Genomic DNA, 8,366 nt, shown 5'->3' with positions numbered 1-8,366 from the left:
CACACACACACACACACACACACACACACACACACACACACACACACTCGGATATCAGTACCTGGACCAAAGCTCTGTTGTTGTACCCTTCCCGCATCACTTCCACTGAATTTTAAACATTCCTTTCTGTATCAAGTACTGAGCTTGTGGGTTGCTTGTGTGCATGTGGGTTGCTGGTATTAGAATGGAAAATGGGGTAAAAAGTCTGAGGAAAAATATTTTGGGGAGTACATATATCTAATGTTAAAAGACATTGAATTACTGGTAATTGTCAATTTTTCTTCCCAGACACCTTAATCATGCATTGTTAAATAAGAGTTGTTGCTAATAGCAATTTGAAATATCCCCAATTTAAACACTTGAAAAGTAGAATAAATTTATGTGGAATAAAATCATCACTTATTTTTCTCCATCGTGTATCTCTGATGATCAGAAAGGAAAAGAAAGAGTAAAGGTCTTGTTCTGACCTTGTAACAAGAAATAATAAGAAAGTAGCATTTTTATCATCTAGTAATTCTAAGCATGTCCAGGTACACCTCCTTCTGCAGTAGCAGCAGACAATGGGCATTTCCAAAGATATAATGAACAAAATTACATCTTTGAAATAGCAGCCAAAAGGATATCCAAGTGAAAAAAAAAGGCGGAGAAACATAGAATCTTAGCATTGTAAGAGACTTTAATCTTTCTTTTACTAATTGAGGAAACTGAGGCAGGGGCATGGGGGTTGAGGATGAAATGACTTGTCTAAAGTCATACAGAAAGGCCGTACAAAAGCTACAAGAAAACCCAGGTTTATTGGCTTCTACAACTGTAATATTTCTACATTATTTTGTTGTCTCTCAAAGTTAGACGGGACCTTAATGGTATCTAATCTAATTGGCATCTTTATAACATCTTGACAAATAGACAAATCCAACCTCTAATTGAAGACTAGAGGCAGTTCATTTCACTTTTGGATATTTCTAATAATAAGGAAGATTTCTTTTAATCAATCTGAAATGTGTCTCTAAACATCTTTGATCCATTGCTCTTAAGAGGCCATGAACAGCAATCTAATTCTTCTCCCACAATCCTTACCTTCCAAATATTTGAATATATCCCTCTCATCTCTAGAATGAACATCCATAGTTCCTTCAATGAATGTTCATGTGACGTGGTGCCATGTTTCCTCAAGATCCTGTTGCCTTTCTTTGAAACCATTCTGATTTGTCAATGTTCTTTCTTAAATGTGATATTTTAATGGAAATAGAATTCTCCAGATGCTATTTGACCATATTGCTGTACGGTGGGATTGCAGAGGAATCTATTAATAGGTGGTTCTGTCAAAGAATCAAATAAGATGCCATCACCTTTAGCTTTATTTATTTATTTTTTTGTGGGGGGTGAAGACTGTTTTGTCACAATACTGACCTACTCTCAGCTTGCTGTTCACTAAAATCTTCAGGCTCTTTTAATATGAATTGTTATGTAGTCACACAAAAGTCGCTTATCTTTCACTTGATAAATTGATTTTTTGAACACAAGTGTAGGATTTTTACATTTACCCATTTCAAGTGAGATAACATTTATAAAGCTTTTAGTGTAGTACTTGGCAAATAGTAGGTTCTTAAATTCTTATTCTGTTCCCCTTTGCTTCCCATATGAAATTTCAGTTTATTAGCTCTGGATTTCTCTACACACCCTGGATAAACTTCTTCCTTGCAACCTGATCTCTTGATTGGTGGCCCCCATAACCTGAACCACCATTTCTTTTCTTTTTTATATATATTTTTATTTAACTTTTAACCTTTTTTTTTTACATTTTAGAGTTCACAATTCAAAATTCTCTCTCTCCTTCTTGAGAAGGTAAACAATTTGATATCAATAATGCATGTGAGATCATGTAAAACAAATGTCTATATTAGCCATGTTGCAAAAGAAAACACAAAGAAAAGAAAAATAGAGGGGAAAATATGCATCATTCTGCATGTAGAATTCATCAGTTCTTTCTCTGGGGGTAAATTGTATTTTTTTCATTGTAAGTCCTTTGGAATTATCTTGGAGGATTTGTATTGATCAAAGTGGCTAAGTCTGTCACAGCTGATCATCATTATGATATTGCTGTTACTATGTATAATATCCTGGTTCTTCTCATTTCACTTTGTGTGCGTTCATGTAAGTATTTCCAGGATTTTGGGAAACCATCCTGCTCATAATTTTTTTTTTTGCCTTTTGGTGGGCAATTGGGGTTAAGTAACTTGCCCAAGATTACATAGCTAGTTTTTTGTGTGTTAAGTGTCTGAGGCCGGACCCGAACTCAGGTCCTCCCGACTTTGGGGACGGCGCTTTACTCACTGCACCACCTAGCCGCCCCAAGTAGTGATAGCCTCATCATTTCTTAGAGTATAATAGTATTCCATCACAGTCATATCACAACTTGTTCAGCCATTCCCCAATTGATGGAGGAAATCCCCTTGATTTCTAAGTCTTTGCCACCACAAAAGGATACTTTTCTACAAATAGACCCTTTCCCTTTTTCTTTGATCTCTTTGAGATACAGACCTAGTAGTTGGTTCTGCAGGGTTATAGTTTTATAGCTCTTGGGCATAGTTCCAAATTCTCCTCCAGAATGATTGGAGTCATTCATAACCACCAGTAATGCATTAGTGTCCCAATTTTTCCACATTCACTCCAGCAATTATTTTCTTTTTCTGTCATAGTAGCCAATCTGATAGATGTGAGGTGGTATGTCAGAGTTGTTTTAACTCGCATTTCTCTAATAGGTAGTAATTTAGAGCATTTTTCATGTTACTATTGAATGCTTTGATTTCTTCTGAAAACTGGGTATGCATACATATTCTTTGACCATATATCATCTGGGGAATAATGTTTTTATACATTTGGCTCTGTTCTCTATCTATCTGAGAAATGATGCTTTTATTAGAGAAACTTGCTGTAATTTTACCTCTGTACACATTCTTGTTCTCCTTTTGATTTTGGCTGTAGTTTTGTTTATGTGAAAACTTTTTACTTTCAAGTAATCAAAATGATCCATTTTACTTCCTGTAATCCTCTCTATTTCTTTTGACCTATACTCTTCCCTTATCCATAGATCTGACAGGTATATTTTTCCATGTTACCCTAATTTGCTTATGATATCACTCTTTACATTTAAAGAATTTATCCATTTTTGCCTTTTTGGGGGTGTGTGTGTGAAATTTTGGTCTATGCCTAATTTCTGCCAAACTGCTTTGTGGTTTCCCCAGCAATTTTTGTCAGATGGTGAGTTTTTTTCCCCAAGCTTGGATCTTTGGATTTATCAAACACTAGATTGCTATGGTCATTTATTCCTATGCCTTGTGGACTTAATCTATTCCACTGATCTATCGCTCTATTTCTTAGCCAGTACAAGATTGTTTCCATGATTTTTATTTGTAAAATAGTCTGAAATTTGGTACTGCACATTTTTGTTTTATTGATTCTTTTGATATTCTTTATCTTTCGTTCTTTTTTATCATTTTTTGTTGTTATCAATTTTTATTATCAATTTTGTTATCAATTCTTTCTAGCCCTATAAAATAACTCTTTGATAGTTTGATTAATATGACACTGAATAAGTAAACTTAGGTAGAATTGTAGGTTTGGCATACCATGAGTAATTAATATTTTTGCAAATTGTTTAGAGTTGTCTTTGTTTGCATGAATTGTGTTTTATAATTGTGTTCATAGGTCCTTGGATTTGTCTTGGCAGGTAGATTCCAAAGTGCTTTCTATTGATTGTCTGAAGTTATTTTAAATGGATTTTTTTCTTTCTATTTCTTCCTGCTGGATTTTTGTTGGTAGTATATAGAAATGCTAATGATTTATATGGGTTTATTTTGTATCCTGCAACTTTGCTAAAGTTTTTAATTATTTCAATGATTTTTTTAGTTGATTCTCTAGGGTTCTCTAAGTATAAGATCATAATCATCTACAAAGAGTAATAGTTTTATTTCCTTGTTGCCTATTTTTATTCTTTCAATTCCTTTTTCTTGTTTTATGGCTATAGCTAGCATTTTAATACAATATGGAATAATAATGGTGGTAATAGACATCCTTGCTTCAAGCCTGTTTCTATTGGGAAGGCTTCAAATTTATCCCATTAGAGATAATGCTTTCTCTTGGTTTTGGATATATAATACTTAATCATTTTAAGATAGACTTTATTGATTGCTATACTTTGATATGTTTTTAATAGGAATGGGTGTTGTATTTTTTCAAAGGCTTTTTCTGCATCTATTGATAGAACCATATGATTTTTGTTGGTTTTGTTACTGATATAGTCAATTACATTGATAGCTTTTAGAATATTGAACAAACCCTCCATTTCTGATATAAATCCCACCTGGTCATAGTGTATGACCTTTGCAATATATTTCTGTAATCTTTTTTCTAGTATTTAAAAAAATTGTATCCACATTTATTAAGGAAATTATAGTTTTCTTTCTCCATTTTTGCTCATTGCATTAGGTATAAAAACTGTATTTGTGTCATAAAAGGAATTTGGTAGGCTTCTTTACCTACTTTTTCAAATAGTTTATATAGTGTTGGGATTGTTTCTTGAATGGTTGTAGAATTCACTTGTAAATCCATTTGGTGCTGTGGATTTTTTCTTAGGGATCTCACTGATGTCTGATTCAGTTTCTTTTTCTAAGGCAGGGCTTTTGAAGTAATAAACTTCATTTTCTGTTAATATGGTTGGTCTATATTTTTGTAAATATTCATCCATGTCACTTAGGTTATCAGTTTTGCTGGCATATAATTGGGCAAAATAACTTCTAATAATTGCTTTAATTCATCTTCATTGGTGGTACATTCACCCTTTTCATTTTTTATACTAGTAATTTGTTTTTCTTCTTTTTTTAAAAATCAAATTAACCAATGGTTTATTTTATTGTCCCCCCCCATAAAACCAGCTATTATTTTAATTTATATATTTAATTTATGTAATTTATATATTTAATTTATTCACTTATAGTAAATTTAATTTATTTATATTTAAATTATATATAATTTATATTTTCATGGTTTTTTTTTGCTTTTCATTTTATTAATTTCTCCCCTGATTTTCAGGATTTAAAGTTTGTTCTTTTTAAAGTATTTTTTAGTTACATGCTCAGTTCATTAATCTGCTCTTTCATTGATATAATCATTTAGAAATATACTTCTTCCTCTACATACTGTTTTTAATATAGCGCCGAGCAAATAGTAAACACTATATAAATGTCAGTTATTAATCATTAATTTTTACTTCCATGTTCTCCTGAGCTACTATCAGTACTCTGGAGGTCCTGCAAACTTTCTGGTGTAGGTCTGATTATAAATTGAGTTGTGGTCCATATATTTCCCCACAAAATGAATAAATATAGGCTTCTTGATCAGCCTTCTGGTTGGGTGGGCTGATCAATGGCTACTTGAGAAGTCCTCTGTTTCACTACTTGCTGGAAACCTCATTGCCATTCTCAAATACTCTCTCATACTCCTTAACTACAGATCTGGCTGTGCCAGTTCCTTACTCAATAAACTTTAGTGGATTCCTATTACCTTTAGAATCAAATATAAGTTCCTCTGTTTATTTTTTAAAGTCCTCCACAACCTTGACCGAGAGAGAAAGAGAGAGAGAGAGAGAGAGAGAGAGAGAGAGAGAGAGAGAGAGAGAGAGAGAGAGAGAGAGAGAGAGAGAGAGAAGGAGAGAGAGAGAACACAGAAGCACTCTTTCTTATCTACAAGCTCTATACATCATTGAAATCACAGGCCCAATTCCTATCCCTATCTATTTTACAGATGCTCCATTTCAGCTCCATTATCTTGTAAATTCTTCTCTAAACTTAACTTCTGTCTCCTAACTCTATGTTTTTACACCAGCTGCCTCTCACACCTGGAAGGCAGCCCCTCCTCACCTCTACCACTTCCAAATTGGAAGGAAACCTTTTCCAGTCTTCCTAGTCACTGGTGGTTTTATCTTAAATTTCCTTATGCTCCTGATTGCTGTGGGATTCAGCAGAACACAAGCTTCTAGAGGTCAGGGGCTTTTTCATTTTTGTCTTTGCATACCCAGTCCCAAGTACAGTGCCTCCTACTTGATAGGTTCTATTAAAATCATCATTGCTAACTTGAATGGGTAGTTCCATGAATGCAACAGTTTTATCCTGTGGCACTTGAGATTCATCTACCTTTTAGTGCTGACTGGTAAAGGAATGGGGCAAAAAAGTAAATCTTATAGGAAACCAGTCTGTTTGTTCCCTATTAGATTTTGCACTCTAATGGGAAGTCTATAAAACAAGTGGAGAGGTGATGTGGGGAGGAGGGGGGAGGAAGGAGCCGTTCACTAGCAAAATCAATGAGATAGAAAAATTTTTTCATTTAATCTTTGGTAGTGGCAAAGGCATTTGTGACTTTAGTTAATGTGGCTACCTCCTAATGTGTTAAGATTTAGATGAATTAAGTAAATCTGTGGGAAATAAAACTTTTCTGGAAACCAGTGCTTTTATGACTGCCTAGTGGGTAGTTACAGAGCTGGAGAGAAAATGTTATGCTTCTGAAACTTTTGAGATCCCACTTTGTTTTTGTTGATTAGATGGAGCAATGTTCTATTCATATGCTGATATGTACAGCTTTAGAAAGCCTTTGAAGCAGAGGAGGAATTAAGGATTAACAATAAATCCCCTGGAAGCCCAGAGTAGTAGGGGCACTCCCAGCGTTTAATAATAAAAATGTCAAAATAGGGCATGAATTTCTCAGGTCAAAGAGAGTAAAAGTTTGTTTATTTGGGGCTCTGTCATACGATTAAAAAAACAAACAAAAAAAAAACCCAAACCCAAAACAATAGAATTCATTATCTTTACTCTTCCTAGCCCCAACTCTAGTTTCTTCCAAACTTCCCTATTTTTTCTTTCTTTCCAGTCCTCCAGGTTTATAATGTCAGCATTATCCTGGACTCAGTCTCACACACCCTACATAGATAATCAACATAGTGCATCTGGTCCCTTCTCTCCACTTGCACACCCATTACTTTAGTTCAGGCCCTTATCACTTCTAGACTAGATTGTTGCAGCAATCTCCTAATTGGTGTCCCTACCTCATCTCTCCATCTTCTATACTGCTGCCAAAGTGATTTTTCTTAAGCACAAATCTGACCATGTTACTCTCTTACTCACTAAATTCCAGTTGCTTTCTACTGCCTTTAGTTTAATATATACATCCAATCTCTGTTTAGCTTTTAAAGTCTTTCACAACCTGGTCCCAACCTAACTGTCCAGTCTCATTGAACTTCACTCCTAATCAGAGTCAGACTGGCCTTCTTTGTGTCCTTCTTCACACATGGTACTCCGTTTTCCATCTCTAGGCTTTCTCCTTGGCTGTCCACCATGCTTGGAATGAATTCCTCCTCACCTCTGCCTCACTGAATTCATCTTTTCAGGACTCAGCTTAAGTATTACCTTCTACATGAACTTTTTCCTGACTCTTCTCCAGTCACTATAGCTCTCCCTCCCAAACTACCTTGCACAACTATTTTGTATTATTTATGTTTATTCTCTTTATTTCTATTCTCTGTGTCTCTATCTCTTTATTTTGCTTCTCTATTTCTGTTTCTGTCATGTTCTTTGTCTCTGTCTGTTTGTCTCTCTCTGTCTCTGTCAGTCTGTCTCTCACACACATACACACGCATTTATTGTTTTACCCCTTTAGAATGTCAGCTGCTTACATGTATGGATTGTTTTGTTTATTGTATTTGTAGTCCCGGTGCTTGGCACATAGTAGGCACTTAAGACATGTTTCTTGATTGATCATAGATCTAGAAATGGAGAGGACCTTGGAGGTCATCTAGATCTTAGCCCTTAGGTAGGGAAACTGAGGTACAGAAAAGTTAAGAGACTTTCCTAAGGTCATATAAGTAGAGAGTAAAAGAACTAAAATTTGAACCTCAATCTTATGACTCCTATCTTTGGGGCTGCTGTGAAGGGAAGTAAGATCACATTGGAGGTAGAGGTTAGGAGTGTGGGTTACTCTGGGGAATCATGAAGATCTTGTTTGAGACAACCTGTTTGAGAGGTATTCAGTACATTCAGATTCTGTCCTAGGATCACAATAACCATACTATAAACCAACCCAAACTAGACTGAGTCAGGATTTTCAGGGATTGACTTCAATCCCCTCAGATCCTCAGTTTCCCTCAAAGTCACCCTAGATCAAGGAAAGTCTGGTATATGTAGACTCCTTTTTTGCAGTAGGCAAAGAAATTTGTCACTCATGTGAGGGGCATGAATTTGAGTGTGAGAGGGACAGAGAGAGAGGAGAGAGAGAGAGAGAGAGACAGAGAGAGAGAGACAGAGCGAGAGAGAGAGAGA

Source organism: Petaurus breviceps, unplaced genomic scaffold, assembly GCF_028583685.1.
Source record: "Petaurus breviceps papuanus isolate PSGF00001 unplaced genomic scaffold, PetGlider_PUasm1.0 229, whole genome shotgun sequence".
Lineage (NCBI taxonomy): Eukaryota > Metazoa > Chordata > Mammalia > Diprotodontia > Petauridae > Petaurus > Petaurus breviceps.
The sequence above is the reverse complement of the archived record's forward strand: the minus strand, read 5'-3'. Positions refer to the sequence as shown.